At 42.6% G+C, this 20,894-nt stretch overlaps 1 protein-coding gene across 4 annotated transcripts in view; it reads right to left on the minus strand.

Moving 5' to 3' along the window:
- The window catches only part of SLC16A12 (solute carrier family 16 member 12), an 83,158-nt gene that overhangs the window by 53,324 nt on the left and 8,940 nt on the right, over positions 1-20,894 (minus strand). For 2 of the 4 annotated variants that reach the window (XM_072971578.1, XM_072971577.1), the window contains exon 2: positions 288-394. The exons of the other annotated variants lie outside the window; for them this stretch is intronic. The gene's annotated coding sequence lies outside the window, so the exon portion shown is untranslated. The remainder of the gene's footprint in view (positions 1-287; positions 395-20,894) is intronic. 4 annotated transcript variants of the gene reach the window in all.

Raw genomic sequence — 20,894 nt, forward strand, 5'->3', positions numbered from 1 at the left:
CAGCGACATCTAAACTCCGTCCCTGGAGTTCTCTGTTGAGTGAATAAATGAATTAGCTTTTTGCTTTTAGTCAAGTGGAATTTGATTTCTGTCACTGGCACCCAAGCTCCTGACTAATTTTTTGAAGCACTGTTATTCTGTCTTATAAACATGGCTCAGAGCTTATGTGTTGTCCAAGATCACGCAGTAATAGGTCACTCAGCCAGGATGCAAACTCCAAACTAATTCCCTATCCGGAGTTCTTTTCAACTCCAAGCTTGGCCGCCCATCCCATATAGTTATATTACCAGTGTTGTACAGGCCTCAACAAACACATTTTCTCTCTTTTTTGCACAAACACTCGATCCGATGAGGCTGCAGCCCTATCAGAAGCAGGCGGATCAGGAGAACGAGTCTGCAACAGAAAGCAGATAAACGGAGGGTTCTCACTAAAGTGATTTTTGTCAAAGTAGACTAGTACCAGTCAGTCTTAGTTCCTCTAATGCTAAAAGTTCTGGAAGCCTAGGAAGGTGAAGCATTATGAGCCACGGGAACACAGTAGAAATAAAGAAAATCCAAGTAATCGTATTGGCTCTGTTCCTGTTGGCAAACTAATTTAAATCATCCACAAACTACTTTTTCTTTTCTTGAAGAACTGTAATACAGCGATGTTTAGTGTCAAGTTTTTCAGTGATCTAATATGAAAGTCTGCCAGGATTATTAAATAACACAGAAGTTTTAAATCCAACAAAGAAATCACTCAGTCAAGGATCAGAGAGGATGTATAACTCATTCATTAACAGAAACATATGTTCTCTCTCACACTGTTGATAGAAGTTTGAACTGGTTCATTTCTTCTGGAGTGATACTTGGCTTCGTTTATCAAAAGTTTAAATGAACTTAACTTCTGATCCAATACTTCTATATTTATGGAGGAATCTGTCCTATAGGAACACTCCCCCAAATGCTCAGGTATGCTTGTATAGTGGCGCATTAGCATTACTTATAACTGCAAAAGCACTGGAATAAGTTTCTATTAGCAAGGAAAAAGCTGGATAAACTGGTACATGCGGATATCAATTTATTACAGATTGAACGCACATGTATCTCTGCTGTCTCCTAAAACACCACTGATGGTAAAGGAATAAAAAAGAAACAAGCCAGGAAGATAAAGAGGACAGGAGAGAGGATGAGCACAAACAAGAGATGTGAACCAAATATTGGAAGCTGGGAGGTAAATGCACAGATGGTACATAACTCAGCAAAACAGAGAACACTGAAATCTAAGCCAACAGGGAAGGAAAACAATAAAGAGTAAGCCAACTGCAGAATCACAGAGAGACTCGGGGATGGAGGAACAGAGGACTTCCAGAGGCAGCAAATGTGGTTAAAAATAGGATTGATAGGAAGTCTTTAAAAGTTCTTCCCCCTACTGCAGACAGTTGGCCTCCCCCCTTCTATGGAATAAAAAATGTTGTTTATTCTGTGGAAATGCTACACGCTATGTTATTGGTGACAGCAGATACAGCTGGGGGTGCTGGGGGGAGGTAAGGTGATGAAATGCAAACCACACTGAATGGTGAAATACCCTGTCCCGAAATCCAGACTTCACTTGACTCTCAGAACTAGCAGCCAAGCTTCTAACCTTAGGGCAAAGGACTGAGATGTATCTTTGGAGAAACTGACCAAACTGAGAGAAAAGGCACTAGTACTTGGGAGATGCAAGAACTATACCCAACAAAACTGCTGGATCCAGAGTGCCTCATTAGCAACACAGCGGGTCAATTCACAAACCCTTCCACCCAATCAGCTTTTTAGCGTCTTGTTCTTAAATGAATAGACAATCAAAGCTCAGCAGATGGTTAAAAGCCTCTAATATAAAAGCCAGGATATAAGGAATCAGGAGAGGGATGGGGAAATGAACTCAGAAGAAACAAGGACATTGACAACTCAGGGCCTTCCAAGGCCAGGAAGGAAAACTTCAAAAAACTTTAGCTAATATCTTCAGAGAGATAAAGAAAAGTGCACAAATGAAACAAAAAATAGAGGCTATAAAAAAGGGAAAAATAAGAACTCTTGGAATTGAAAATATGATAGTGGAAATGTAAAATATAATGGAAGGATTGGAAGATACAGTTGAAGAAATGTCCCCAGAAAGTAGACAAATACACAAAGATATAAAATATTAGAGAGAAAGAATGAGAAAATTATTGTATTAGTTCAAAGATCAAATATTCAAATAATAGATGTTTCCAAAACAGAAGAAACAAGAGGAAATACATGATGAAATAAACACTATATACATTTGAGTGTCCAACAAAATTAATGAAGAAACCCACAGCTCCCAGCCTCACACCATTTACAAAAATCAATTTCAGGTGTGTTACACAACAAGCTATGAAAGGCAAAACGATTAAGCTTTAAGAAGACCACATCTTCATGAGCTGGAGGTAGGGGAAGACTTCTAAAGAAGAACTCTAAGAGCCCTCATCATAAAGCAGAAGAGCACTGATACATTTGACTGTTATTAAAAATTAATCACTTGTGCTCATCAAAAGATATTACTCAAAGAGTAAAAAGAAGACAGAAAGTGGAAGACTGTATCTGCAACATATATAACCTACAAACAGTTCCTATTGAGAATGTAGAAGAAATTCCTATTAATCAATTTGATTAATGGGACAATCCAATAAAAAGGACCTGGACAGGCAATCCACCCAAATGGAAATCCAGTGGCCAATAAATATGTGAAAAGATGCTCAACTTTATTTGTAATCAGAGATATGCAAATTAAAAACACAATGAGAGACTCGCGAGGCCTAATGGAAGCTAGGAACTTTAGTTAGTCATAATCATAATAATAATGTATCAATACTGGTTCATCAACTGTATCAAACAGACCACACCAATGCCAGTTGTTTATAACAGGGGAAACCGTGGCAAACCAGAGAAAGAGTGTATAAAAATTCTATACGTTCTCTTCAGTTTTTTTGTAAACCTAAAACTGCTCCAAAAAATAAAGTCTATTCATGGAAACAACCTAAATGTCCATCGACAAATGACTGGATAAAGAAGTTGTGGTACATTTATACAATAGAATACTACTCAGCCATTAAAAAAAAGAATAAAACAGTGCCATTTGCAGCAACATGGATGGACCTGGAGATTGTCATTCTAAGTGAAATAAGCCAGAAAGAGAAACATACCATATGATATCTCACTTACATGTGGAATCTAAAAAAAAAAGGACAAACTTATTTGCAAAACAGAAACAGACTCTCATGGAGAACAAACGTGTGGTTATGGAGAAGGCAGGGGGGTGGGAGGGGATAAACTGGGAGTTAAAGATTTGCAGATACAAACTGATATATATAGAATAGATAAACAACAAGTTCATACTGTATAGCGCAGGGAACTATATTTGATATCTTGTAGTAACTTATGGTGAAAAAGAATATGAAAACGAATATATGTATGTTCATGTATGACTGAAGCATTGTGCTGTACACCAGAAATTGACACAACATTGTAAACTGACTATACTTCAATAAAAAAAAAATATATATATATATACATAAAAATAAAGGGAAGAGTATCAACAAGTATTACTGTTACAACTGGTAAAAATAAAGACAGTAACATTTCTGGCTGAATTGACTGAGATTAGTTACATTAGTTATACATTAGTTATTCTCATTTACACACAATTGGCTGAAGTATAATTACCTACAAGGAGAGTTGTTCCAGATCCATAGTTACAGTATGTGAAAAAATTAAATTGCAAAGTTGTGTACGGTCTACCTCATTTTTACGAAATATATATATAAAGTACCTACAACACATCTGGAACATTATATTGTAAAAGGTTAAGATATAGAAAGGAAAGACTAAGGCAAAGCTATGAAATGGAACGAGGGGAATGTTAACACAGATAAAACCAATCCACCTCCTATGAGGAACACAAAAGTTGGCCTTAAAATTTCTAGACATGGCGGGAGGGTATAGCTCAGTAGTAAAGTGTATGCCTAGCATGCACAAGGTCCTGGGTTCAATCCCCAGTACCTCCACTAAAAACAAACAAATAAACCTAATTACCTCCACCGGCCAAAAAAAAAAAAATCTAGACATAGACTATAAAGGGAAACCCAGGCAGTTACCTAATTTGTATAGTCCATAGGGTAAAGACAAACCAATCGGGCTAAAGCCAGACAATTTTTCCTAATAGTAATCAGAGTGAACACTTACATAGTGCTTACCATACTCCTGGGCACCATTCATTTAATTTCCTCTGCAATGACCCACGGAAGTGCTAAAATGATCAGTGCCACTTTACAGATGGGGAAACAGAGGCACCAGAAGTTAATGACTCAGCAAAGGTCACACATGTGTTTAAACCCTGCCTGTAGCACACTGGCTTCAGAATCCCTACAAATTCCACTTAAGGCTGGAATTCAGACAGAGCAACTTTTAACCACTACGGTGTCTCTTCGATCCCTCATAGGAAAAACTGGGTGATGTAAGACTAGCATATCAATAGCAGTCTTTTTTTAATTTAAAAAATACATACACACACACACACACACACACACACACACACATATACATATACAACTTCTTTATCCAGTCATCTGTCGGTGGACGTTTAGGTTGCTTCCATGTCTTGGCTATTGTAAATAGTGCTGCTATGAACATTGGGGTGTGTGTAACTTTTCAAGTAAGAGTTCTCCTGGGGTATATGCCCAGTAGTAGGACTGATGGATCCTCAACAGCATTCTCATAGAAGGCACAGCACCACATTTTGGAGGGCTTTTTAGACTGGACTATAAATGTAAAATTGAATGGAAGGCAGCACTATTTATCAGACTACATCACTCCCCTGCTTAACACTCTCCAATGGTTTCTCCAGTCTCTCCATTGCCCTGAGAATACCATATATCCTCCTTAAAACACACAAAGCCTTGAATGACCCCCCCTTCAAATCTTCTGTCACTTCTTACCACTCTTCCCCTCAGTCATAGTGAAGCAGCTTCCTATACCTTTTTTTCTGTTCTCTAAACATGCCAAGCTCACTTCTGCCTCAGGGCCTTTGCACTTGCTCTTTTTGGCCTAGAATGCACCACGACCACCCTTATCCTCTTTACAAAGCTGGCTCCTTCTTGTCCTTCAGATCTCAGATCAAACGTCTCTTTCTAAGAACGCTCTTCCACACCATAACAATTTACAATGTCCCCAGCCCCGCCAACCTCTAGCAACTCTCTATTAAATTAGGCTGTTTAATTTTCCTCAGAGCACACTTACCACTGTTTGAAGTTGTCACATGTATTAATGTATTTGTTTATTGTTTATCTTCACCACAAAGCTGTAAGCTTCATGAGGGAGGGAATCTTGCCTCCCTTACTGACTGCTGGATTCCCAGCACCTAGAACGTGCCTAACAAGTCGCAGGTTCCAGGAAATATTTATTGAAATTGAAAAAATTAATTGCCTAGTGAATCACAGACAATGTGACCCTTGCCATGTTGCTTTCCTTCTTAGTGGTCTTGGCTGGCTGCTCACACGGCCCAGTTCCACAACTGCTCAAAAGCCCTGCCCCAGTCAGGGCGGTGTGGGAAGCATACAGGCGGCACAGCCACCATCTGACAATGGAACTCTGGCAAGGATGACGCCCTCCGGAAATACTCCTGGCCCAGCTGAGAACTAGATGCCGCCTGCATTCACCAGCAGGTGGGCAGAATTCAGCAGCTTGCCCAGGAGTTTGTAGCATTTCAGAGCCTGTCACTGGAGGGCTATCAAAACTGAGTCACATCCCTGGAGCCCTTGAGATTACAGAAGCCAAGAGACTTCTGTCACCTTGGTGGGACACTGGCTGGGCATCAATACAGTTGATACCATGTCCACATGGAGCAGGTATTTAGTCTCCAGTCTAAATCACATTGGTTGGCACAGACTGAGGCCAACACGATGCTTATAAATATTAATTTGGCAGAGGATCAAAATTCCCCAACTTCATATCAACTCAGCCTCCATCTGTCCAAAGAAACCAGGAGTCAGCTTTCTCTGATGTCTTCATCAATGACTGAAAAGATGAGGAGCAACACTGACAGGCAAAGCCTGTAGAAAACACATGATCTACCTAAGCTGAGGTCAGGTTAGGGGATTCCTATTTGATAATAAGAACCTTGTCAAAACAGACACATGCTTAGTTCATTTCTCTCTGGCGAATGTTCTAAAAGCAGCCCCATGTCATTCAAAACAACAAGTATTAAAGATGAGGCAATTCTCTCTTCCTGTAACAAATCGTATTAAATTTTAATACATCAAACGACTTGATTCTCATGTAACTAGGCTCTACCTTTTTTTACATTGTTTTCCTTTGACATTATAAAATCCTTACTAAAGCAGTATGTCCTTGACTAGCCTCAGGACATAAACGTCACCTGGTTTTAAAAGAAGGTGGTCAAAATGTGCTTTGGCAAAAGAAGAAAACTCACAATGTAGTGCTTTCAAATTCAGAGCTGCTATCCCAATCGCACTTAGAATGATTAAAAAAAAAGGCCCCTGTAAAATCCCATTAACCTGTGAAGAACCTCTCTTCCTGGCTCTCTGCCTTCTCTGTGTGGAAGCACAGAGTGATGGTGAAGTAGACGAAACATGAAGTCGTTCCACACTGAGGCGGGCAGAGAGAAGGCAGCATCCGGCAAGTGCCCGGAGCACATGAATTTCTAGATGTGTGTAAAAAAAGGAGAGACGCAAACAGGTGAGTCACAGGCTGTGATCCGAAAAAGGCCACAGGGCCAGGTGGGTCAGGAGAGGTGGGTGTGTGCAGAGTCACTGGAAAAGACAAGCCCCGGGTCAGGTGGAGAAGAGACTGCGAGGAAAGGGGCTTGCAGGGGAGTTCGCAACGGTCCCCGTACCACTTGGACCACTGGGGGCTGCGGCGGTGGACGAGAACGGCAGCCCTGGGGAGAGGCTATGGAGGAAGACTGCCATGTGCCCGAAGGCTGGAAATGAGGGAAGAAGGCGACAGAAAGCCAAAGCCCCAAGTCACAACTCCTTCTCTTTCGGAAGATTGTGAGCAAACTGAGCACGGGAAGAGACGCTGGGATGCAATGAACAGCGATGTCTATCCATATGTCATATGATTAAGAAGTGGAATCACTCTCGCGCCTCCCTGGTACGCAATCTGTCCTCCCCTTCACCTCCTGCCAGCTCTACGAGGCCCCATTCTGAGTCATCAGATACTCCTGCTCTCTCTCATGTCTCCACCAAACCAGCACAAGTCCTAACAGCTCAAGCTCAGACCATTCCAACGGACTCTTTGCTTCAAATTCTTGGCCCTCCAACGAGGCAGCCGGAATCATCACATCAAGAGAAAACAAACCGAAGGCTCCCACAAAAGGTCACTGATAATTGATTAAAAGAGTCAATCGCATGTAAAGAGGCCCTTAACTAGTGCCTTTCCTTACCACCTGTCCTTCTAGCCCTCGTTCATCACTCCTTCTATCCCTAAAAATCCATACTTTGTAACCCACCCTTTCAGCCTGTAGGTGATTAAATACAGTAACTGAAAAAAAAAAAAAGAAAGGAGTAAATTATATTATTGTAAAGTAGGGTAAGTCTTATTTTCATAAAGGTAGTCATTTACTCCATGAAAGGATTTCTTTCAGCTCTTCGTGAATTGGTACATATGCAATCTTTACTGCTTTGTAAGCTGACAGAGACACTTGCTATGAGCCTTAAAACTCTTTGGAAAATTGTAAAACACATAATTTCACAGGATAGGAAGAAAGGACCCTTCCCTTTCATTTGTAATCAGCCAAAACCTTGGTGCATAAACACACCTGAAAAGAAGGAGATTTCTTTGCGCTAAACATTGAAATGAGGGAGGAAGGTGGACTCGGGCACTAGAAAGCCCCATACTGAGACTTGGTGGTAGGAGTCCGCGTGGTCTAATCCACTGCCAAGAGCCCTGTTTCTGCTTCACCGGGCAGAGGAACGTGTGGCAGCTAGGCTGGAGCACTGGAGCATCCGTGCATGGCCTCAACCCACGCAAAGTGGCAACGTGACGGCGGCAGCCTCAAGTCCAAAGTCAACAAGTCTGAGGACCCACGTGAAGGCTGCACAGCCAGGGGCAAACAGGAGGCACCGTCAACCTTTGAACTGACAGAGCCAGTTCAGGCATCTGTCATCACACATATTGCACATGCCTACTGCAGAAAAAGGAGAGAATAGAGCAGAAAGACAACAATAAGAATCATCTACATCCTGCCAACTAATAGGCACTGTTTTTATTTGGAATAAATCCTTTGAAGGTTTTTTTTTATATTACATCTATATGTAACAACAGCTTTTAAAAAAAAAAACTGAGACTGCATACCCATTCCACACGGCTGTCATGAGAAAAAAAAAAGGCAAAGAACAAAAAAGTTAGCACGTGTTAGTAAGGATGTGGAGACACTGGAACCCTTTGTGTATTGCTGGTGGGAAGGAAACAGAGTGCAGTTACTACAGAAAACAGTATGGCCATTCCTCAAAAAATTAAAAATAGAATTCCCATATGATCCAGCAATCCCACTTCTGGGTATATATCCAAAAGAAGCGAAAGCAGGGACCAGACCAGACAGGTGTACATCTGTGTTCACAGCAGCATGATTCATAACAGCCAAAAGAGAGAAGCAACCCAAGTGTGCAGATGGACGGGTAAACAAAAAGTGGTGCGTGTATACACAGCGGAATACTGGCCAGCCTTAAAAGGAAGGAAATTCTGACCCATGGTACAACACGCACGAACCTGGAAGACATTATATGAAGTGAAATAAGCCTGTCACAAAGGGACAATATTGTGATTCCACTTCTGCGAGGTACCTAGAGTAGTCAAATTCATAGAGACAGGAAGAGAATGGTGGTTGCCAGGGGTCGGGGAGGGAGAGTGGGGAGTTACTCTTTAATGGGCATGGAGTTTCAGTTTCAGATGATAAAAAACGTTCTGGAAATAGATGGTGATGATAAGTTGAACAACAACGTGAATGTACTTAATGTCACTGAACTGCACTCTTAACAATGGTTAAAATGGTAAATTTTACACTTGGTATTTTCTACCACAATTAAATAAAGAACTATGATCATCCCATCTGTAATTTGCTCTTTTCATTTCATTTGATACCATGAATGTTAATGAACGTACTCTGATCATTCAGACACGACTGCAAAGTATTTGACTGTATGAATGTACTATAATCCATGTCACCAACCCTCTATTGTTAAGACATTGGGCTGCCTTTGATTTTTCTCTCCCAAAAGATGTATGATTCAATCATGTGACATCAGGTCACATTCCGTTCCTGATGATCCTCCTTTTGGACTCATTATGGTCATTCACAAATATTCTGAAAATCTTGCGCTTCCATCAGCAAAACTTCCTCACCATTAAAAATATTCATTAACTACTTATACCTGTAATATATTAATAATTAATAACAAATATAATGATTAATACTTAAATAGTTATTAAGTACTTGTACAGTTTCAAACTTAACGACGGAGGGAAAAAAATAAGAAATGTTACTAAGTGAACATGACACCATGGGCAAAATTCAAAATATTTAACAAGAGGCTGATCACTTAGAGAAGACACCAGCTGGAAAATGGGTCAGTCAGACTGGTGCACACTGCTTGACTAGCAGCCCTGACTAACCCCAAAGAAACCATTTAACCCAGGAGTATGTGGTTGAAGGGGAGTTTTAAAGTAAAAGTTTCTAAACAGACCCTATCTTTTGTTGGTTGCCCAAAGGAGAAAGAGCACATTTGGGAACAGAGGAGCCAGGCTCTGGGCTGGTAAATCTCAATATGCCTGCAGGAACTGGAAGTGGACAGTCTAGAGGTTCTGTTGGATAAACTGGTCTAGAGCCCAGGGGAGAGATCTAGTGTCCAGATCAAACATACACTTGGAGGTTGGAGCACACAACTGGTCCCTGAGATCTTAAGAAGCGGGCTTTTCAGACTTCTGTGAGTGTCACCTGCTAATGGTAGAGTCAATTCAGCAGGTCTGGGGGGAGCCCGAGATCTTCATATCTGATAAGCTCACGAGGGAGGCCCATGCTGGTCCACAGACTACAAACTGTGGAGCAGAGTGTCCTGAGGTGGGCAGAAGAGAGAACAGGACTTTGAAGAACCCTGATCTTCACGGGAGGGTTAGAAGAGGAGGCTGCAAGGGAATTGAGACAGGTAAGAGAAGTCCGAGAGAGCCTGGGGTCACTGAGGTCTAAGAAGAAAGGAACAGCATTACCCACCCTACTGATGGATCAGCTGAGACCTTAAGAAGAGGTCCCGAGCCTGCCTTTGCCCACTCGGGCTGTCACAACAAAGTACCACAGTCTGGGTGACTTAAACAACAGACATCTGTCCTCCCGCAGCTTGGAGTCTGGAAGCCCGAGATCAGGGTGCCCGCCTGGTCCAGTTCTAGTGAGGGCTCTCGTCCCGGCTTGTGGACAGCCGCCTCCTCTTTATGTACTCACACGGTCTCCCCTTGTGTAGATGGAGAGCTTTCTCTCTCTTCCTTCCTCTCCTTACAAGGATACTAATCCCATCATGAGCCCCATCCTCATGACCTCATGTAAACCGAATACCTCCGAAAGGCCCCACCACACTGGGGATTAGGGCTTCAACATAGGAATTTGGGGAGGGGACACAAACACGGCATCCTTAAGAGTGCCCACTGGACTTTGTGTAAATGTCAAGATGCCCACTAGGTATTTGGCGGCCACTTCAGCGGGTGATATGATTACTTGAGGGCACAAGATTCATTAGGACAACAAAGACCACTTCTGTAATACTCATGGCCTGTCAGGTCCATCAAGTCCCCCCCAGGGTGGGAATGCTGAGATCCTGGCTCTGCAGAATCGCTGCCTCCCGGCTCAGTGCAGCACCCTTCACACACAGGAGGAGGCGGGAGCTCCTGGTGCACAGGCCAAGAAGCTCCTCAAACAGGAGCCCAGGCCGCAAACATTCACATCCCTAATATCCTTTAATTTGCTAAAAACAGTCATCCTGGGCCCTGCCGACTGACCAGAATGGTCCGCAGGTTCTAATCTCTGCAGCCTGCACTCTCTCTCTCTGAAACTATCAACTTCGCCTCACGTTGCAGCAGTAGTCCCATCTGTGGAAATGGCAGATAAGTGCAGTCACAAATGCTTCTTTCCCACAAGGAGCTCAGAGGAAAAAGGCAGATGGTTTCTGAGGTCCAAGCTCCCAGGCTTTTTATCCCAGTGACCTCATCAGAGTCACCCTGCAGAAAGCTCTGCAGGAAACCAGGCCTGCAAGAGTTCTCCGCCCCGTGGGACAGTTTCTTGGGGCAGTGGGGGGGGGGGTGCTCCCGACTCAGCTGTCAGCTCTCGGGCCCCACCCCCGAGACCCACTAACTGGGGTGACCATAAACTGCACTCAGCTATCGTTAGTTAATCACAGAAAGTCATCACAGTCTACACAAGGAGAGATGGGATTTTCCACAGGGCTTTATTTTCAATTAAAACTTAAATTAAATAAACCAAGTGCTGCCCTGCTGAGCCAATCATGTTTGATAATCATGGCTATTTGGCAAATTAGGGCAACAGGCCAAGAAGAATGCCAAAAAAGAAGCTATCTCGATTTATAAGGAGAATCATCTCACTTATCTAGAAATATTAGCTATGTGAAAAAGGCCTAAAGAGCTAACAAAACTGAAATCTGTGCAGTTTATTCACAGGAACATACCAACATGTCTGATTCGTTTACTCCAGCTTAGATGATTCTTAACTGGCTTAGTCATTTGCTTTTCAAGGCAGCAACAGATCAGAAAGCAAACTCCAGGAGGGCAGGGATTTTTGTCGGTTTTGCTCACTGATGATTCCCTGACACCAAGAAGAGAATTCAAAGCATCTGTTGGATGGTGAGAGAATGAGCCTATACATGTTCTCCTCAATTTTATAGCCCAGTCCCACCCCCTTATGTCACACTTGAGTCCCCAAAGACCTTTGATTTTGTACCCCCTGGTTTAAGTGCTACGACAGTCCATTTGCTTGTAAATGGATACTCTAAATAACGGATACAATTTCTTGTAGGAAAATAAATATTCTCTCTGTGGTCTTGTTTTCACTGGTTGTTTGCTTAGCAAGGTTGTTTTTATCTGGCCAGGTTAAATGTCTACCTTGTTTCCTACCAGATTGTAAACTCCTTCATCTAGTTACTGGGGCAAATTGGTTGAACTGAGCTGCAAAGGGAAATTTTAGCTTGGTGCCTAGCCTTCATCATTTGAAGGCTCTCCAAACTGAACTCCACCTAGAGAGAAAGTCTCATTAAAAAAAAAATGACAAACAGAAACCTCAGTTAAATGGAGTCAGGAGACTGGAGTGCTCGTGCCCTGTGATGAGAGCAGAGCCCAGCAGGAAGATGAAAGACTCCTCTTGTTTCCTGGCAACAACTCAGCCAATGAAAGGCCACGGACTCTGGGTTTACTATGGCTCTCCCCACGTCCTTTCCGCTCTGTTAAAGAGTTCTCCCCTGGCTGTGTGGGGACTAGCCGGTGGCTCACCATGGTGGCAAATACTGAACTACAACTCTCTGCTGATCCCGAATAAACTCACCTTTGCTGGAGGAATGTCTGGCAGTCTATTCGTTTTAGGTCAACAGTGTAATTGTTTTTAATCCCCTCTCATTACCTGGCATACCACAGGAACTATCTGGCATTGCAACTTCCCATTTGAATTGAGGCACTTCCTTTGGATTAACATTCTGTTCAGGTCACAACAGTTTTGTAGCCAATCTGGTATTTCCAATAACGGCCAGGAATCCACTAAATCCCTGATAGGCAAACAGTTCTTGCCAAGGCCTAATTCAAAAAACTTCAAATGTTTAAGAACCATTTTTAAAAATTCAAGATGAAAATAGCTTCTTAAGTCCTATTGGGAGAATGGGGAGATTAGAAATATAACTTCTCATGTCCCAGAACATCAACTTCATTGAATAGAAGACTGTCTCTACTTTTTTTAATCAAGAATTTCCTGTCAGAGCAAATCTAAGAAACTACCATGCAGGAGCAGTTGGGTTGTCTTCTGACCTTTCATATTTATACAGAACTCTGCCATTCACAAAGTGGGTTATCAGGCATTATCCAGTCCCCAAACCAGTCCTCAAGGGATTGATTACCACATTCCCACAATCCTAAAATAACAGAAATTGTAAGTTACCACACAGACTTAATAACAGTTTTCCAAGAGAAAGGAAAAATGAAGAAACACTAGGATATTAAATGTATCTACTGCTGATCACATCTTATTTCAGAAACATTAAAATGAGGAGGAAAATTAGCGCATCTTAGACGTAGGAAAACTGAGACTGAACTTCAGCGACTTGTCCAAAATCACTCAAATGATTTGCCTGCAGGTCTAGGGCTAGAGCGTCTTCATTTCCTTCGTGCAGCAGCAGCTGAGCACCAACACGTGCAGGCAACTAGAAAAACAGGCGGACAAGAGGCAGCCCCTCGTGCCCTCCCCACCTCTCACTGTAAGGGGCTCTGCTCTCTGCCTGAGTAAGGCAGGCGGTGCAAGGTAGGGCACCGGGGCAGCACAAGTCACTCTCCTCTCCCAGAAGGGTTGGCCTCCAGGACTGGGAATATCCTGGTTCCCAGAGCCCAGCACCCCAACCAGCCTCACCCAGGTAGGTCCTCGAGAGGACCATGCATTCCTGAGCCCCACCTCTGCCCTCTCAGCAGTTCTATCTGGCTGGAGACCGGCAGACCTGGCTCCCTTAGCTGATCTGTACATGCAGAGAAGGTGGCCAGGGAGCACATCCACCAAACTGTTAGCAGTGTAAGCCTGGGGGAAGGGGTGCTGGGGAGGTGGGCGGAGTAGCACATTGTTCCTACCCTTCTGTAAAGTCTGAATTATTTTCAAAATTTTGAAAATGCAAATCTGGAAAAAGAAACCAAGAAAAGCAAATGCAAAACATGCAATTTGGACACAGAAAGAGTTGGGTTGAAATCCAGGCTCTCCCATTGACGTGCTGTGTAACCAGGTCTCCATTTTCTACCTACTTCATGGGAGTGTTCCAGACAATTTAGTTGCTGCACAGCGCTCTGTCCACCTCCCCACACCCACAGTCTGGGTCAGACTGTGTGGTCAGTTTGTTAATGGGCCCCTCCAAGGCAGGGATGGTCACATTCTTTGCTTTTTCCTTTTATCATACATGACACTTAGTGTTTAAAATTACCTGGGGAAACATACAGGCAGAGAACACGATTTATATGGTATACACTCCACTCACAACTATGGTTTTTAAAAATCTATTTAATAGTGGCAGTTCCTTCCTCTGAGTTTCTGTTGCTACCAAGGTTCATTTATCAATGTGTCTTGTGGGAGGTGGGAAGACGTGGGGCGAGGGACCGGGGGAATTGTTGAAAGAATCACACGGGAAGTTAAGTTATATGAATGCAAGTCTTTTCTACTTTCTCCACAACACCAGAACAAATGCTCCATGCTCATACTGCATTAGCAAAAAGACCCAGTATCTCTCACATCATTTTTCCCATCAGTTTACTCACAGATTCTCTAGGAGTATAGCAGAGGTCCCAGCATGAGGACTAGAACCATGAATAAAAAGCAGATGCGTCTGAAAGACAAGCCTTCAGGGAGTTGATCTGCATGCAAATCAAGTAGCCTTATGAGCAGTAACACACTAAGGGGAGAATGAGCCAAGATGCACAAGTTTAGTTTCTCCCTGGACTTAACACCTGATGAGGAGGAACTGACATGGGCAGGATTTCCTCAAAATCCAGTATAGGCTGAGCCATGGAAACACTATTTTTATTAAAGTTGCAAAGGGGGCCTGGGAAAAAGTAAGTTACGTAGTATCAGATAGAACAGTTCAGATTTTCTGGAAGTATCTGATGATCCCAGGCATACAGAACACCAGAACAATAAAACACATCATCCCAAAATAACACTCTAAGTGTGTCATTTTCACCGCTCAAAAACCTTCCGTGAACCAATCAGGCCACTCATATAAAAATCTCAAACTCGTTCACCCAGCTATTCTCCTTCAAAGAAGTCATCATAGGGATATACACCAAAATACCTGTACAGAAAAAGCTCACTTCACAGCGATGTTCAAAGCAAGGCAATTTGCAACATCAAAAAAATGATGCCTCACACTTAGTGACTTCATTACCGGATAGGTCTCTGGACCGCCAAACCTCAATACAATACAAATTCAGTCTTGACTTCTTTACGAATCTCAGGTGACACAATATATGTGGAGAACCTAATAAACATTTGTAAATCCCTCTACTATTTCAAAAGCACAAATATGCAGAAAGCTTGTATTTGGGGCAAGAAAGGAAGAGTGGAAAGAAAAGTATCACGTGTTCTAAAGGTACACATACACCTGTGTTTAGCAAATCCCCGGTGCAGTGAGCCCTGAACTAGTTAGCTAAAGGCAATCAGTGGCAGAAAACAGAGTAATTGTCAGACGCCCACAGCCAGCTGCTGGGACTCAGTCACAAAGGCCAAACAATGGAACCCCTGAGTGAAACTGAGCCCACATCTGTTCACTGTCCGTACCCTTGAGCCTTACTGTTGCAATCTCAGATTAAATGAAATCAGAAATAAAGCATTTTGGTTCTTGTAGGGCAGTCTACCAAAGCAATAGAAATAAAAGCAAAAATAAACAAATGGGACCCAATCAAACTTTACAAGCTTTTGCACAGAAAAGAAACTATAAACAGAACAAAGACAACCTATGGAATGGGAGAAAATATTTGCAAAGATGGGACTGACAAGGGCTTAATTTCCAGAATATACAAACAGTTCATACAACTCAATAACAAAGAAATAACCCAATCAAAACATGGCAGAAGACCTAAACAGACATTTCTCCAAGGAAGACGTACAGATGGCCAATAGGCACATGAAAAGATGCTCAACATTGCTACTCATTATAGAAATGCAAATCAAAACCACAGTGAGGTACCACCTCACCCGAGTCAGAATGGCCATCATTAAAAGGTCTACAAATAATAAATGCCAGAGAGGGTGTAGAGAAAAGGGAACCTTCCTACACTGTTGGTAGGAATGTAATTTGGCACAACTGTTACGGATAACAGTACGGAGACTCCTTAAAAAACTAAAGATAGACCTACCATATGATCCAGCAATCCCACTCCTAGGCATATATGGAGAGGAAACTCTAATTCAAAAAGATACATGTACCCTAATGTTCATAGCAGCACCATTTACAATAACCGGGACACGGAGGCAACATGACTGGATAAAGAAGATGTGAGATATATATATATATAGATATATATTTATATATACACACACGCACACACACACACACACACACACACACACACACGCACAGAGGAATACTACTCAGCCATAAAAAAGAAGGAAATAATGTCATTTCCAGCAACATACATGGACCCAGAGATTATCATACTAAGTGAAGTACACCAGAAAGAGAAAGAAAAATACCATATGATGTTACCTATATGTGGAATCTTTAAAAATGACACAAATGAACTTATTTACAAACCAGAAACAGACTCACAGACATAGAAAACAAATTTATGGTTACTGGGGGGAAGGGGTGGGGAAGGATAAACTGGCAGTATGATTTGCAGGTACTATTATATATCAAATAGATAAACAACAAGGATTTACAGTATAGCACAGGGAACCATATTCAATATCTTGTAATAACCTATAATGAAAAAGAATATGAAAAGGAATATATATATATGTATAACTGAATCACTATGCTGTACATCATAAATTAATACAACATTGTAAACTGACCATATCTCAATTAAAAAAACAAAAAAGAAAGAAAGCATTTTGTAGAGTGCCTGGAGTATGATGGTTGCTTAATATGTGTTTAGTGAGTAATAAAGAGAATGCACTTGAGCCCATAGCAAGTGCCTGGAACATGTAACTGTTCAGTAAATAAAAGTTGTTATTCTTATTAATCTTTATTAATATTGTTATTATTATTAACTAGTTACTAAATTTATACCTCCTTAAAGTTTATAAAGTGTTGTCAACTCCCACAACGATCCTATAGAAAAACACAGAGGCTACACATGCCACTCATGTATCAGACCCAGCATATACACTTTTATCCCCTGTGCGGTAGCTCCGTATCTTCACATGTGGGGATTACTAAACTTACATTGGATGTAATTTTGATTTCCTGAAATCCTAAATGGCAGAAGAAAAAAGGAGACCGTGGTATGCACAGCTGTACAAAGGGAACACTTACCGCTGGTTCCCAGCACATGGCTAACTATAGAAGCCGAGGACACCACACTGAGTTGAGTCCCACTGAAGTCTCCCGCCCCTCTCCCATGACCCCACTCCCATAAATCACAACAAAGCTCTACATCTGGAAGCCTGATGATCTTCAGCTGTGTCTCTCTGCCCAGAAAGTGTCACACTGCACACCACCAGGAGAAGAGAAGAAGGAGGGAGAAGGAAAAAGAGAAAGAGATTTCATCAGAGCATGTGGTCTTTTCGTTCCAGGACAATCATGACAAGTTGACTAATGTATCCAGAATTATTTGTGAAATGTGCTGTTTTATCAATTGACACTTCAATTTCTTTTTTTCAAAAATTATAGTGCAAAACAGAAGCTATCAACCACTCTTTGACAAGGTTCTATTGAAACCACTGAGTGATTTTTATTGAATGCCAGGTATCCATTAACTTTTTGTTATCTTTCCCTAAAACCATGCCATAATTGAGTTGCAGCTTTCTCAAGTCCAGCCCTTAGGGCTTCTTGGCACCATCCTCCCAGGAGAAGCAGGGTCTAGTCAACACCTACCCAACATCTCTGCTAATCTCAGCCTCAGTCTTGACCTCATCATGTCTCATGAGATTTACCTCCAATCCATTTCAGTCGTGTACTCCCAAAGTCACACCATCAGCCTGTTATCATCTGTGTCTACTTTCACTTCCAAAATGTAGGGGTGTTGTGAAAATTAAGAATACTCCTCTCTAACCCCAACCTTCTATCCTCCCCAAGTCTCCAGCTCCTCCACCCCTACTGTACCTGGTTTTCAACCTCCTTGAGCCCTTAAGTCCATTCTCCTCCATTCTCTCCCATTCCATCAGACTGTCCCACTCTTATTTCCTTCTCCTTGGAGGCTACAGCTCATGATCCATCACGTAAATTGCTCTCTTTCAGGCACCCCCAGTCCTTCCAAGTCACCAATCCCCAATTTCATACCAAACATTTCCACTCCTATAACTGGTAAGGCAAGTTTTGACGCAGGAAATCTCTCAACCTTGCAGATTAACAGCGCAGCACAATTAGGATTTCCAACACAGGCTAAGAGCTTGGAGTGACTCAGCAACAAAATGCTGTACCCGTCCCGTACACACGTTGGTTATTCCAGATCCGGAGTGCTCTGCGTACCTGCCACTTCCAGCAGGAGAGCACAGTGGGGAACAGCCTTGCATCTTGCTTCTGCCTCTTAGTAGCTGTACAACCTCAGGCAAGTTGCTTAACCCTTCTGTGCTTTAGCTGTCTCATTTGTAAAGTGAGCGTAACAATCCCGTCCTTATAGGGTTGTTGCAAGAAATCAGCGAGTTAACATACGTACCTTAACCATGCTTAGAGTATAGAAATAGTCCAAAACATGTCAGTTACTCTTCTAGAGTAACTGCTGGATAGGATTTTCCTGTTTCCTTTCCTTCAGCTAGTCTTCTGGTTTATTCACATCCACATACATCTTTATCTTTTTTCTACCTTTCTCATTTGTATTAATTTCTCCAGTTAGCATCCCCTCTCTTCTGTATTTTAAATCTAGTCCTTTACACTGGGTCCTCTTTACCCTATAAATTTACCCAAGTGTCTCTCATCTTGAAAGCAGGAAGGAAGAGCAGGTGAAAGGAAAAGGTAAGAGAAGGGGAGAAAACTCCCCTTCAGCCTTCCCACCCTTCCTGGCTACCACCAATTACTCCCCTTCCCTCATGCGCCCAGCCCCCAAGGAACCGTCTGCATTGACTGTCTCCTCATCCCTGTTCTCATTCCCACCTCCATGGAATGCAGTCTGCCACCTGCCTCCATACACACCACTCGGGCTGTTTTTGACCTTATTCCCAACGACTCCTAATTGCCTGTGTTAGTTTTGCCACCTTTAATGAACTGACCTGTCTGTAGCATCTGACACTGCAGACCTTCTCCTCATTCCTGCTCTGAATTTCCATGACAGGAGCCTCTCCTTTTAGCCTTCCTCCCCGCAGACCCGTACTCCTTATTTCCGTCGCTAGATCCTTCTTCCCCTGACCACTCATTATGCACTGTGTCACTTATTCATTTACTCAACACAGGCACTGGACACTTACTGTACGTCAGGTCCCATGACAGCTGCTGGCACCAGTTAAGCAGGGACAACTAAAACACGACCCCCGGGGGACACCGTTCTGCATGAGACACGATTACTCAGACTAAGTGGTGCCTTGTGAAGTCGGGCGATGGCAGCCACCCTATAAACAGGACTCAGTCCTTACCCTCACGAATAGTCTGGTGAAAAAGGCCAACATGTCGCAGACAATCAGAGGACAAGAAGAAAGGCACAGTGACCCAGGTGTGCTCTGCTTAGAATGTGAACACACCCTAGTTATGCCCTGCAATTTTTTGATTCACTTCACACTTCACTCTTCACACGCTCCCCAGGTAATTACATCCAATCATGTCATTTTATCTGGACCTACTAGCCGATGGTGCCCCAATTTTGTATCATTTGCAGACTATCAAACTGCCGACCAAACATCTCTACCACGGCCCTAAGGGACACTGAGCACCAAAATTATAAATATAAATAAAGCAAGTTTTATTTCCCATCGGTACCACTTCAGGAGACTCCCACCCCTAGTTTGGCACCCTCTTGGACTTTTGTAGAAGCCCAATTAAGAGTTATCTGTTTAAAACACAAGCTAATTTTTCCAGCAAAGCCCTACTCCCACCTGAAAAGCCTTCAAGGATTACTCCCAGCGGCCAAAGCAAAATTGAAACTCCCTGGACCTCCGTGTGACACAAGCTGGTAAACGATCTAGCTCCTGCCTGCTCGTCTGTCTGGCATCTGTGGGGCCACTTAGGTCCCCTGTGCGTCAGCCACACCAAACCTCCCCGAAGAAGTGCTCAGTTCTTTCAATCCACGGTGTACCTTCCCGCCTCACTGCCTCTGTACTTAGCGCTCCTGCTGCTTAGAACGCCCTTCCTCTGCTTGTTCACCTCGGGAATTTCTACATTTCTTTAATTGTTTGACCAATCTGGGCAGCGTTCTTGCCTCTGGCGCTAAACTTCCATAGAAGGCAGTCACTTCCGGGACTCATCACAAGGCTGTGATTACTTGTCCACACACCTGTCCCTCCCAGAAGCATGTAAGCCTTTGAGTCAGAACCCTGCCAATTCTCCGTGGGTCTTCAGCATCCGGCGCAGTGTTTAGTACACGCAGGGTACTCAACCTGATGAAGAGGTAAACTCTCTGAACTATTTTAACACTGTTTAATCACAATGTTTTCATTAGGGGCCTTAAAAGTAATTAATTCTATTTCATCAAATGTCTCTTCCCCCAGCTTAAGACTATTAAAACTATAAAAAGCTTAAATGGAAACTTCACCTTAATAGATGCTGTATTTGCAACCAATTAGGTATGCTATCACACAAGAATCGATAAAGCAGAATGTGCCCCGACACTTTTGAGATGCCAATTTGGGTATGTCACTTGAAATTTTAGTTAGACTGTCATCTCTAATAAAATTAAAATATATGGTTGCCTATATTTTATCTTGTTTGAATGTGTAGGATAATCAAGGAAGTTAACCTAAAGAAGTAAAAAGGAGAGAAAAAAATATGTACGGCTTAATTTTTGTCCCAATG

Source organism: Vicugna pacos, chromosome 11 (assembly GCF_048564905.1).
Source record: "Vicugna pacos chromosome 11, VicPac4, whole genome shotgun sequence".
In the NCBI taxonomy this organism is placed as follows: Eukaryota; Metazoa; Chordata; class Mammalia; order Artiodactyla; family Camelidae; genus Vicugna; species Vicugna pacos.